We start from the raw sequence: 12,349 nt of genomic DNA on the forward strand, positions 1-12,349 counted from the left end.
TTATTGACTTTATTTATTTATTTATTTATTTAAGACAGAGTCTCCCTCTGTCACCCAGGCTGGAGTACAGTGGCACAATCTCGGCTCACTGCAGCCTCCGCCTCTCAAAGAGATTCCCCTGCCTCAGCCTCCTGAGTAGTTGGGATTACAGGGGCACACCACCATGTCCGGCTAATTTTTTGTATTTTTAGTAGAGATGGGGTTTCACCATGTTGGCCAGGCTGGTCTCTTAACTCCTGACCTCAGGTGATCCACCCGCCTCGGCCTCCCAAAGTGCTAGGATTACAGATGTGAGCCACCACGCCCGGCCAGAGAACCCATTTTAAACTAGCATAGGACAAAACAAAACAGGAAGAAACTATTGGTGCGTATAATTAAACTGTCAAACTAGCAGGGCTAGAGCTGCACGCAGGGCCAGCTAACTTGGGACTGGCACAAAAAGAACTCCTCTCTCTCTCTCTCTCTGTCGCCTCCTCTCCCTTCCCTCCTCCCATCTCCCTCTCCCATCTCCTCTCCCATCCCTCATCTCTTCCTCCCTTCTGTCTCTCTCAGCCTGCACTCTGGACTCCTGTCTGTGTAATGGCTTCCAGTCCTCACAGCTCTGCTACAATCTAGGGGGAAAGGCTTCCTTCTATAGAGCATCTACATAAAACATCCAGAGGGAAGCATCTGATTGGCCTGCTTTGGGTCACATGGAGTCTGTGATTGCCCCCATCACCAGAACTTCATAGAGGAGGAGGAAGAACTGCCCCTAAAGGAAGAGGGTGCTCTTACTGAGAGATGAGGGAAGGGATGCTGGGTGGGGTAGGGGAGAGATCCCATTACAACATATAAAATAGGTAAACGTACATATTGATTAATAGAAAATTAGTTCCTAAATCTATTGGTTATAAGAAAACAATTTTCAGGCCGGGCGCGGTGGCTCAAGCCTGTAATCTCAGCACTTCAGGAGGCTGAGGCGGGCGGATTACGAGGTCGGGAGATCGAGACCATCCTGGCTAACACGGTAAAACCCCGTCTCTACTAAAGAATACAAAAAATTAGCCGGGCGTAGTGGCGAGCGCCTATAGTCCCAGCTACTTGGGAGGCTGAGGCAGGAGAATTGCGTGAACCCAGGAGGCGGAGGTTGCAGTGAGTCGAGATTGCGCCACTGCACTCCAGCCTGGGCGACAGAGCAAGACTCCGTCTCAAAAAAAAACCCAAAAAAACTATTTTGTAATGCAGTTCAGGTTCCGGTGTGGTGGCTTGCACACACGGTGTTGGTCATCAGACCAGCGCCATCCAGCCTCTCAACCACAGAGGGGCAGAAAGCCCTGGAGAAGAACGATGCTGAGCCTACAGAGTCAGAGGCAGGCCAGAAGGGACCCTGGAGGGCCCTTGAAGACAGAGGCTCAACTGTGACATGGGAAGGTATACAGCTCTGAGGACAGCGGCTTCTTGGATCCTGGGTGACACTTGGTGTCAGAGTGGGCTTGGCAAGTTTCTTAAATTCTCTGAACCTGTTACCCCAGGTGTCAAACGGGGATGAGAATATCTACCTCACAGGTTGTTAAATTCAGTTGAGATAACGCAGGTGAAGTGCCTCGCCCAGTCCCCTGCCGGTATTGCTGCTATGCGGTTGGCTTTAGAGCAGTATTGCGTCTCAGAGGACGGCAGGTGGCGCTCGAGCCCAGCAGTTTTGAGATGCACGCCCGAGAAAGTCGAGGCAAAGCAGGTGCCTGGTGTCAGTAGAGGAAAGGTAGCCGGGGTGCTGGGACACGCTTTCTCGAGGTCGAAAGTGAGTGGGCGCGCATCTCGTCCTCAGACCCCGCAGAGGAGGTCAGAAGCTACCCAGGCCCCACTTAGCGGTTCAGCCCTGTTTTCCCGTCAGGGCACCCGGGTTCCCTGTTGCTCTGGGAATCGCAGGTTCTCTGGCTTAACAGAAGCAGATCTGGCTACGTTCGCCGGGTACCATCTCTTCTCACGGTTTTCATGGAAACCAGAGGGTGGGGCACTTTAATGAACGTTTTAAGTTACCGAAAGTTGGATATTCTTGTGTTATGGGGGAGACCCACTCCGGGCCGAGGGAGGAACTGGAGGTCCAATCCACGTGAATGTTAATGTTTTGTTTTCTTTTGTTTTTTGTTTTTTGGGGTTTTTTTTGTTTTTGTTGTTTTTTTTTAGAGACAGGGTCTCGCTCTGACCATAGCTCACTGCACCCTCGATCTCCTGGACTCAAGCGATACTCCTGCCCCAGCCTCACAAGTAGCTGGGCCACCACACCTGGCTAATTTTTGTTTGCTTCTGTTTTTGTTTTGTTGTTGTTGTTGTAGAGACAGGGGTGGGGCGGGAGAGTCTCACTATGTTCCCCAGACTGGTCTCAAACTCCTGGGCTCAAGCGATTCCCCCGCCTCGGCCTCTCAAAGTGTTGTGATTACAGGTGTGAGCCACCAAGCCCGGTCCCTCGTGGATGTTTTTGTTTTTGTTTTTTGTTTTTTGTAGGTACACAGCAGGTGTATATATTTATGGGGTCTATGAGAGGTTTTGATAACAGACATGCAACGTGAAATAAGCACATCATGGAGAATGGGGTCCTCGAGGATATGAAAGCTAGAACAGGCAACAAGGAAGGCATTTGATATTAACGACGGGTCCCTGATGCTCTCCCAGGCTGGGATGGGACTAGGTCCCGCTGAATGCCTCATCCTCCGCCCTCCAAGCCCAGGAGCGCCCTCTTGCCCACCGGACGCGGGGTTTGAAGAGGTTTTGGGGCACCACTCGGGCACCTGGAGACCTCTGCCAGTCTCTCTGGTCCCGCCCCTGCGTTCCCGGTTTCCGGTGAACGTGCGAGTAGGTCTTTCCTGCCTTCGAACTCTTGAGTAGCTAGCAGAACCCAGAGGAGCTAGCGGAACCCCAGGCCGTTGTCATGGAGACAGCACGCCGAACTATGTGGTTCCTGATTGGCTAGGAGGCACGTCCCCGCCCTCCCCTTCCCGCTGGTGGCTGGGCGGCGTACATGGAGATGAGGACCCGCGGGAGAAAATGGCTGCGGGCTCTTAGTACTTGGGGACTTCTGCGCCTCGCAACCCGACGACAAGGGCTTCCAGACCCCCTGCGGCAGGTGCTGGGCGAGGCAAAGCTGCGCTTCCTCTGCAACTAGCCCGCCGCTTCCCTCCCTGCGCCCCCTCCCCCAGCCCCGAGCGCGGACCTGGAGCGGAGAGGAGGGTGCAGTGCCTCGAACCCGGGGCCGCAGTCGAGGGGCGCGCGTCGTTGCTCTGGGACTCACTGCCGACCAACCCCCATTCCTCAGGTGCTCGGCCCCTTCCCCAAGGCGCAGGACGTAGAGCCTGGGCGGGGCCCCCTCCCCAGCAGCAGTCAGCGGACCTGCACGAGTCAGACTACACTTCTGGTGCACCTGGGACCTTGGTGCGCTGGGTTGAGGGCTTAGGGGTGGTTCTGGTTGGGGTGGCGCTTTGGAACTGTGCGCAGGAGCCGATTAATTCCCCCGAGTGTGTGTTTTCTGTATGTGTCTCCGTCTGTGCAGAAAGCCGAGCCAACCACTAGACCTCTGTGAATGGGGAGAGCTTCACCCTCCAAAATATCCAGTTGGTCCCCTCTCCCATAGCAACTCCAGGTTTTATAAATAATAATCTTTGAGACCCGGTGCGATGGCTCACGCCTGTAATCCTAGCACCTGGGAGGAGAGGCGGGCGGGTCACTTGAGCCCGAGTTGGAGTTCAATAAGGCCAAAAGTGTAAACAACCCAAATGCCCACCAACTGATGAATGACTAGACAGAATGTGATACATCCATATACTCATATATTATTCAGCAATACAAAGGATTGCGTTGCTGATATGGGCTACAACATGGGTGAACCTCAGAAGCACTACTATTATAGGAAAGCGGTCACTATCCAGACCCCAAGAGAGGGCTCTTGGCTCTCTCGCAAGAAAGAATTTAGGGCGAGGTCCATAGTGCAAAGCAAAAGCAAGTTTATTAAGAAAGTAAAGAAATGGCCGGGCGCGGTGGCTCAAGCCTGTAATCCCAGCACTTTGGGAGGCCGAGGCGGGTGGATCACGAGGTCAGGAGATCGAGACTATCCTGGCTAACATGGTGAAACCCCGTCTCTACTAAAAATACAAAAAAAAACTACCCGGGCGTGGTGGCGGGCGCCTGTAGTCTCAGCTACTTGGGAGGCTGAGGCGGGAGAATGGCGTGAACCCGGGAGGCGGAGCTTGCAGTGAGCCGAGATCACGCCACTGCACTCCAGCCTGTGAGACACAGCGAGACTCCGTCTCAAAAAAAAAAAAAAAAAAAGAAAAAAGAAAGTAAAGAAATAAAAGAATAGCTACTCCATAGACAGAGGGCTGCTGGTTGCCCATGTTAATGGTTATTTCTTGATGATCTACTAAACAAGGGGTGGATTATTTATGCCTCCCCTTTTTAGACCATTTAGGGTAACTTCCTGATGTTGTCATAGCATTTGTAAACTGTCATGGCGCTTTTAGGAGTATAGCAGTGAGGACGACCAGAGGTCACTCTTGTCGCCATCTTGGTTTTGGTGGGTTTTAGCCGGCTTCTTTACTGCAACTTGTTTTATCAGCAAGGTCTTTATGACCTGTATCTTGTGCCAACCTCCTATGTCATTCTGTGACTTAGAATAGCTTAACCCTCTGGGAATGTAGCCCAGTAGGTCTCAGCCTCATTTTACCCAGCTCTTATTTAAAATGGAGTTGCTCTGGGTCACATGCCTCTGACATGATAAGTGAAAGAAGCCAATCATACACATACAAACAAATACATACTGCATGCCTGCAATGTGAAATGTCCAGAATAGGCAAACTATATAGAGAAAAAGTAGAACAGTGGTTGCCTAGAACTGCAAGGTGGCAGGGTAGGATTATGGAATGGCTACTAATGGGCATAAGTTTTCTTTTGGGGATGATGAAAATATTCTAGAATTAGATTGTAGTGATGGTTGTATAAAAACTACTGAATTGTACACTTTAAACTGTGAGCTCTATAATACATGATTTATATCTCTTTTTTTTTTTTTTTTTTTTTTTTGAGACAGAGTCTGGCTCTGTCACCCAGGCTGGAGTGCAGTGGCGCGATCTCGGCTCACTGCAAGCTCCGCCTCCCGGGTTTACGCCATTCTCCTGCCTCAGCCTCCCGAGTAGCTGGGACTACAGGCGCCCGCCACCTCGCCCGGCTAGTTTTTTGTATTTTTTAGTAGAGACGGGGTTTCACCGTTTTAGCCAGGATGGTCTCGATCTCCTGACCTCGTGATCCGCCCGTCTCGGCCCATGATTTATATCTCAATAAAGGTGTTAGAAAAAGAAAGGGCCTGGCGTGGTGGCTCACGCCTGTAATCCCAGCACTTTGGGAGGCCAAGATGGGTGGATTGCCTGAGTCTAGGAGTTCAAGACCAGCCTGGCTAACATGGTGAAACCCTGTCTCTACTAAAAATACAAAAATTAGCTGGGCGTGGTGGTTGGCGCCTGTAATCCCAGCTACTCAGGAGGCTGAGGCAGGAGAATCGCTGGAACCCAGGAGGTGGAGGTTGCATTGAGCTGAGATTGCAACATTGCACTCCAGACTGGGCAACAAGAATGAAACTCCGTCTCAAAAAAAAAAAAAAAAAAAAAAAAAAAAAAAAAAAAATGGGTGGAGTGGGGCAAAGGTGGAATGTAGAGAAATTCTAGGAGCTCCAGAAAAGGCAGGATTAGCAGCCAGTGGAGGAAAGAGTTTCAGGGAGATAAGTGCCAGATAGCATAAGATAAAATCTGCCTGATGTCTATTCAAGTCATCAACTAGCTAATCACTGGTCACGTTGGCAAAATCAGTATCAGAGTAAGGTGAAGGTAGAAGCCAAACAACAGTCAAACAAGGCATGAATGGGAAATGAGGACTTGGTCTTCACAAAAGATCTGAACTTTTCTAGAAGTTCAGATGAAATGGGTAGGGGTAAAGAAGAGTGGCAGCTGAGAGACATCTGGGGACAAGAAATCTGTGTGTGTGTGTGTGTGTGTATCTGACTCTCAGAAGGGAGAGATTTAAGCATGGTTATAAGTCTGATGGAAAAAGACCAAAGAAAAAACAAAATGTGAGATGTAGAAGAAATATGGATGATAGATTAGAAGGGATTGGGGACCAAGGACCCCGAGAGAGAGCACTGTTCTCCAAATCAGTAAAGGAACGTCTGTCTCTAAGACTGGAGGTGAAGTGGAGAAGTGGGCTTGAAAATGGGTAAAAAAATTGTCAACAGGCTCATTTTCCCAGCAGTTTTCAACTGGCATGATACTGGATTTTGTAGGTCAGTTTCAGCACAAGGTGGGGATAAAAGAATCAAGAGCCCTGGTAGGAAAAAAGTTCAGTTGACTGGCTGTGAGGTCTTCATAAAGGAGGAAGAGAAACAAATGCTGACATTAAGAGAAAATGAGAGACCAAGAGGCCATAGGGACTTTTGTGACATATAGTCAACCCACTGAAGTCCCTCTTTATCCTCCAAAACAATATAATAACCTTAGAACCTTTAATCTCTCATCAGGAGCACCTTGATTTTCTTCTGTTGACCTGGATTTTAGTTTCATCTTTTTTTAAACCCACAAGACATAATCAATAGTTTTATATAGTCAATTTTAATTTAGATTTACACATAGATTTACCATTTTCTTTGTTCGCTGTTTCATTGTCTATATATGACTTTTCATGTGGAATCATTTTCCTTCCATTTGAAACACACCCAACTTTAATAAGTCTCTGTTGATGACATTCTGTTTTTTGTTTTTCAAAAAATCCCTCTATTTAATCCTCATTCATGAAGATATAATTCCAGCTGTCTTCCATTGTTACCATCTTCTAATTCTCCTTTTTTGTTGTTGTTTTGAGACAGAGTCTTGCTCTGTTGCCCAGGCTGGAGTGCAATGGTGCAATCTCAGCTTACTGCAACCTCCATCTCCCAGGTTCAAGCCATCCTCCTGCCTCAGCCTCCCAAGTAGCTGGGAGCCATCACACTCAGCTATCCATCTTCTAATTTTCATTCCTTCAAAGGTAATATGTTTTTTCTCTCTTGCATTTTAAAGATCTTCTTTGATGTTCTACAGTTTCACTATGATGTGTCTCAGTGTAAATTTATTTTTGTTTATCTGGCTTGGAGTGTCAGGATTCCAGAATCTTTAAATTTATATCTTTCATCAGTTCTGGAAATTTTCACCCTTTATCTTTTTCAAATATTGCCTCGATTCTCTTCTTTTCTTCTTCTGGAACCCAGATTAGATGTGTTATAGCTCTCTGCCTTTTTTAAACTTTTTTTCATCTCCTTGTCCATTTGTGGGTAATTTCCTCAGATCGACCTTCTGTTCACTAATTTTCTCTTTGGCTATGTCTAATCTATGGTTAACCCTGTGCATTACATTTTTAACTTAAAGATTTTCTTTCTTTTTTTCTTTTTGAGACAGTGTCTTGCTGTGCAGCCCAGGCTGGAGTGCAATGGCGTGATCTAGGCTCACTGCAACCTCTGCCTCCCGGGTTCAAGTGATTCTCTCGCCTCAGCCTCCCGAGTAGCTGGGACTACAGGCACATGCCACCACGCCCAGCCAGTGTTTTGTATTTTTAGTAGAGACAGGGTTTCACTGTATTCGCCAGGATGGTCTTGAGCTCCTGACCTCATGATCCACCCGCCTCGGCCTCTTGAAGTGCTAGGATTACAGGTGTGAGCCACCACGCCTGGTCATTTTTAAAATTCTATTTGGTTCTTAAGATTTTGGATTCTTGGCCGGGCGCGGTGGCTCAAGCCTGTAATCCCAGCACTTTGGGAGGCCAAGACGGGTGGATCACGAGGTCAGGAGATCGAGACCATCCTTGCTAACACGGTGAAACCCCGTCTCCACTAAAAAATACAAAAAACTAGCCGGGCGAAGTGGCGGGCGCCTGTAGTCCCAGCTACTCGGGAGGCTGAGGCGGGAGAATGGCGTGAACCTGGGAGGCGGAGCTTGCAGTGAGCTGAGATCCGGCCACGGCACTCCAGCCTGGGCGACAGAGCAAGACTCCGTCTCAAAAAAAAAAAAAAAAAAAAAAAGATTTTGGATTCTTGTTCTTTATTCATATGTCCAACCCCTACTTTAGTCTATTAAAATAAATTTTTGACGACTGGGCACGGTGGCTCATGCCTGTAATCCCAGCACTTTGGGAGGCCGAGGCAGGCAGATCACGAGGTCAGGAGATTGAGACCATCCTGGCTAACACAGTGAAACCCCATCTCTACTAAAAATACAAAAAATTAGCCTGGCTTGGTGGCAGGTGCCTGTAGTCCCAGCTACTCGGGAGGCTGAGGCAGGAGAATGGTGTGAACCCATTGGGAAGCGGAGCTTGCAGTGAGCCGAGATCATGCCACTGCACTCCAGCCTGGGTGACAGAGGGAGACTCTGTCTCAAAAAATAAATAAACAAATAAAAATGAAATAAAATTAATTTTTGAAACATATTAGACATAGTATTATAAATTTTGTGTCTGACACTGACAACTCCCTATATTTGAGGTTGTTATGAATATTATACTATTTTTTCTACTGTCATTCATGGTTCCATGTTTTCTGCATGTGCTTTGTGTTTGTGATTCATGACTGTGAGCTCATATTTCTTGGGATTACATTTGAGGAAGTCCTTTGAAGCCTGGACTGGAGGTAAGTTCTCCCAGATTGGATTTATGTTTGATTCTGCCAGATGCCTGGAAGCACTGTTAGCCGAGAACCAATTTAAACTACATTCTCAGCTTGCAGTTTTTTGAACAACCCAGGGACTGTGAATACAGGTTGTAATTCCACATAGGAACCAGCTTTGGTTACAAATTCTCAGGAAAGATATCCACCAACCACCTCCACCAATCCCCCTACTCATTGTGAAAGTTTGAAACAGGTAATTTACCTTGCAGTCTCTACCATGGGAGTATTCATCTATGGAGTCCTAATTTTCATTGGGTGGTGGGGAGTGTCTTCTATTAGATATCCTACTTTGGATGGGGTCTGGGTTTTGTCACTTGGCTCTTGTGCCTACAGGACTATGAAAAACAAAGCTCTTAGCTTTGTGCAATGGCAGTATCGTAAAAATGGGGTTTATCCGAGGCACAATTACTGCTAATTGAAAACTTTTCCCAACACACTGCCATAATGACGTGAACTATACTAGACATTGGCAATTTAATTTTTGACAGTCTCTATGGAGACTGAAGGGGAAAAAAAGAAAGAAAAACAAAGCTCAAGTTTGCCTCATTTGGCAAATGATTCCCAGGTGAAAGCTAGCATTCTATGTTCTGCCTACTACTCTAAGTTACTCGTTTTGTTTGGGTTTGGGCTTCTCTGTATTCCTTACCAATTTTCTAGCTTATCAATACATTTTAAAAGATTTTTAAAATGTTTTATCCAGCATTAAGGTTGCTGAGCCACACTCTTAGAAGCAGGAGTGCATCTGTGAGTTCCTTAGAGGAAACCAGTAGATACCTGACTTGAAACACCCAGCTCTGCTTCAGCTGCCTTCATTCTCCAGCTGGGTGTGAGCTTCTTCTCACACCCAGTTAATTCCACAGCCTCTTACCATTGTGAACTGCACACCTCTCCCCTGGGGGCTAAAGCCCAATTATTTTCCAGTACATGTACTTTCTACACAAACAGTAGAAATTTAGGTTGCTCTCCTTACAAACAGCGTTGTTCTCTTTCCCTTTTCTCTGGGAGGTAGCGGGGCAGTTTTTAAAACCTCCCCCTCTCCTGGGTAGGCTCAGTGTTTGAGTGCTCTTTCTCACATTCATCTTGCAGGTGGGAGTGGGGATGAACGCTGCCTTCCGCACTAGGTAGAAGGCTTGCTCATCTGAGGAATTCTTTTTCTTTCTTTTGAGAGAGGGTCTTGCTCTGTCACCCAAGCTGGAGTACAGTGGCACGATCTCAGCTCACTGCATCCTCACCCTCTTCTAGCTCAAGGTGATCCTCCCACCTCAGGCTCCCCAGTAGCCGGGGACTACTGGTGTGCCACCACACCTGGCATTATTATTATTATTATTACCATTATAGAAACAAGGTCTCACTATGTTGCCCAGGATGGTCTGGAACTCCTAGGCTCAAGCGATCCTCCCTCCTCAGCCTCCCAAAGTGTGGGAATTACAGGCCACCGTGCCTGGGTAGGGACTTTTTCTTTTCTTTCCCATCATACTCTTAGATAGCCTGGGAAAGAAGGGTGGCATTGAGTCAATGGTTAATAGTAACAGAGCAAATTCAGAATTCAGCACCCAGCTTCCTTTGATAAGACCTGAGAGGTTCTCACCTGAAATGTTTTCATCTTTCCTTAGAATATAGAACTTAATCCTCAATTCTGAGTCCTGGTTACCAATTCTGGGACAATAGGAAAAATTCCTCTTATTCTCTCATAGTGATTCCACTGCTGTTACTAAGCCAGTGACTCTCATCACACAAAGTAAAATCCACACCCCTCATCACAACCTCCAAAGCCTTGCTCCATCAAGCCCCAGTCTACCTGCCCTACCTCTGCTCTGCTCACTCTCTTATCCCTCACTCTGCTAAGCTACATTAGGCATCTATCTGTTCCTAAGCACACCAAGCTTGTTCCCATCTGAGAGCTTTTGCACCTTCAGTTTCTTCAGCCTGGAATTCTTTTCCCCTTGTGCACCTGCAGTTGGTTTTTTTGTTGGTGGTGGTAGTGGTGGTTTTTTTGTTTGTTTGTTTTTGAGACAGTCTCCATCTCTTACCCAGGTTGGAGTATACTGGTGCAGTCTTGGCTCACTGCAACCTACACCTCTGGGGTTCAAGTGATTCTCCTGCTACATCCTCCCAAGTAGCTGGGACTACAGGTGCATGCCACCACATCCTGCTAATTTTTGTATTTTTAGTAGAGATGGGGTTTCACCATGTTGGCCAGGCTGGTCTCAAACTCTGACCTCAGGTGATCCGTCCCCCTCAGCCTCCCAAAGTGCTAGGATTACAGGCGTGAGCCACCGTGCCCAGCTTGCAGTTGCCTTAGTTGCAGCTACTAAGTCACTTGCCTCGGGCCTCCCGGTCCACTCTAATTCATACTTCTGAATTATGCCTTCTGCTAATTCCAGAGCACTATATTCACAAAGCAGTGATAGAAAGCACTCATTAATTTATATATATATATATTTTTTGAGACAGAGTCTCGCTTTGTCACCCAGGCCAGAGTGCTGTGGTGAAATCACAACCCACCACAACCTCTGCTTCCCAGGTTCAAACGATCTTCCCACCTCAACCTCCCAAGTAGCTGGGACTTGACAAGCGCACACTATTGCAACCAGTTAATGTTTGTATTTTCTGTAGAGACGGGTTTTGCCATGTTGCCGAAGCTGGTCTTTTAATTCCTGGGCTCCTCCCTCCTCAGCCTCCCTGTGCAATTGACATGTTATTTCATTACTTGGTAGCCCCTTGCGCAGGATTTTGTGTTTGGGACAAGCCAACAGTAATGGAAATTTTCTTCCTTTTGTTTTGTTTTGTTTTTTTGAGATGAAGTTTTGCTCTTGTTGCCCAGGCTAGAGTCCAATGGTGCAGTCTCGACTCACCACTACCTCTGCCTCCCGGATTCAAGCGATTCTCCTGCCTCAGCCTCCTGAGTAGCTGGGATTACAGGCATACGCCATGATGCCCGGCTACTTTTGTATTTTTAGTAGAGACAAGGTATCTCCATGTTGGTCAGGCTGGTCTCAAACTCCTGACCTCAGGTGATCCACTTGCCTCAGCCTCCCAAAGTGCTGGGATTACAGGCTTGAGCCACCGCACCTGGCATAAAGCATTTATTTTTGAATGTTCATATTTTTGATAAGGCAGTGTGACATCAGGAACATTTTGTTTCAGTCATTTTCTACCATGTTGGTATGCGATGCTCTAATGTTAAGAAATCAAGCTGAAATCTAGGAAATGTAGACTGAATGTCTGTGATATATAACACATAATTACATAAACCTAATGGCTGTATCTAAAAGTTGACCTATCTTTGTGCTGAAAATTTCCATCCGGCCGGGCGCGGTTGCCCACGCTTGTAATCCCAGCACTTTGGGAGGCCGAGGCAGGCAGATCACCTTAGGTTAGGAGTTTGAGACCAGCATGACCAACATGGAGAAACCCCGTCTCTAAAAAATACAAAATTAAACGGGTGTGGTGGCGCATCGCATGCCTGTAATCCCAGCTACTCGGGAGGCTGAGGTGGGAGAATCGCTTGAACCCGGGAGGCGGAGGTTGCGGTGAGCCAAAATCGCGCTGTTACAGTCCAGCCTGGGCAACAAGAGCGAAACTCCATCTGAAAAGAAAGAGAGAGAGAGAGAAAAAAAAAAAAAAAAAAGAGAGAGAAAGGAA

The 12,349-nt window shown here is 47.3% G+C and overlaps 1 protein-coding gene and 1 non-coding gene across 8 annotated transcripts in view; both read left to right on the forward strand.

The window, feature by feature from the left end:
• Positions 1 to 2,965: 2,965 nt before the first annotated feature.
• The window catches only part of ZFP90 (ZFP90 zinc finger protein), a 40,839-nt gene continuing 31,455 nt past the window's right edge, over positions 2,966 to 12,349 (forward strand). For 4 of the 7 annotated variants that reach the window (XM_074027492.1, XM_074027495.1, XM_015443074.3 and 1 more), the window contains exons 1-2: positions 2,966 to 3,405; positions 6,878 to 7,035. The gene's annotated coding sequence lies outside the window, so the exon portion shown is untranslated. The remainder of the gene's footprint in view (positions 3,406 to 6,877; positions 7,036 to 12,349) is intronic. The other 3 variants (XM_074027488.1, XM_074027491.1, XM_045382520.3) reach the window with 2 other exon arrangements.
• LOC123570751 (U4 spliceosomal RNA) lies at positions 9,060 to 9,204 on the forward strand. The gene has a single exon (XR_006694995.1). It is a non-coding gene; the product is annotated as a U4 spliceosomal RNA (small nuclear RNA).

This window comes from Macaca fascicularis, chromosome 20 (assembly GCF_037993035.2).
Source record: "Macaca fascicularis isolate 582-1 chromosome 20, T2T-MFA8v1.1".
In the NCBI taxonomy this organism is placed as follows: Eukaryota; Metazoa; Chordata; class Mammalia; order Primates; family Cercopithecidae; genus Macaca; species Macaca fascicularis.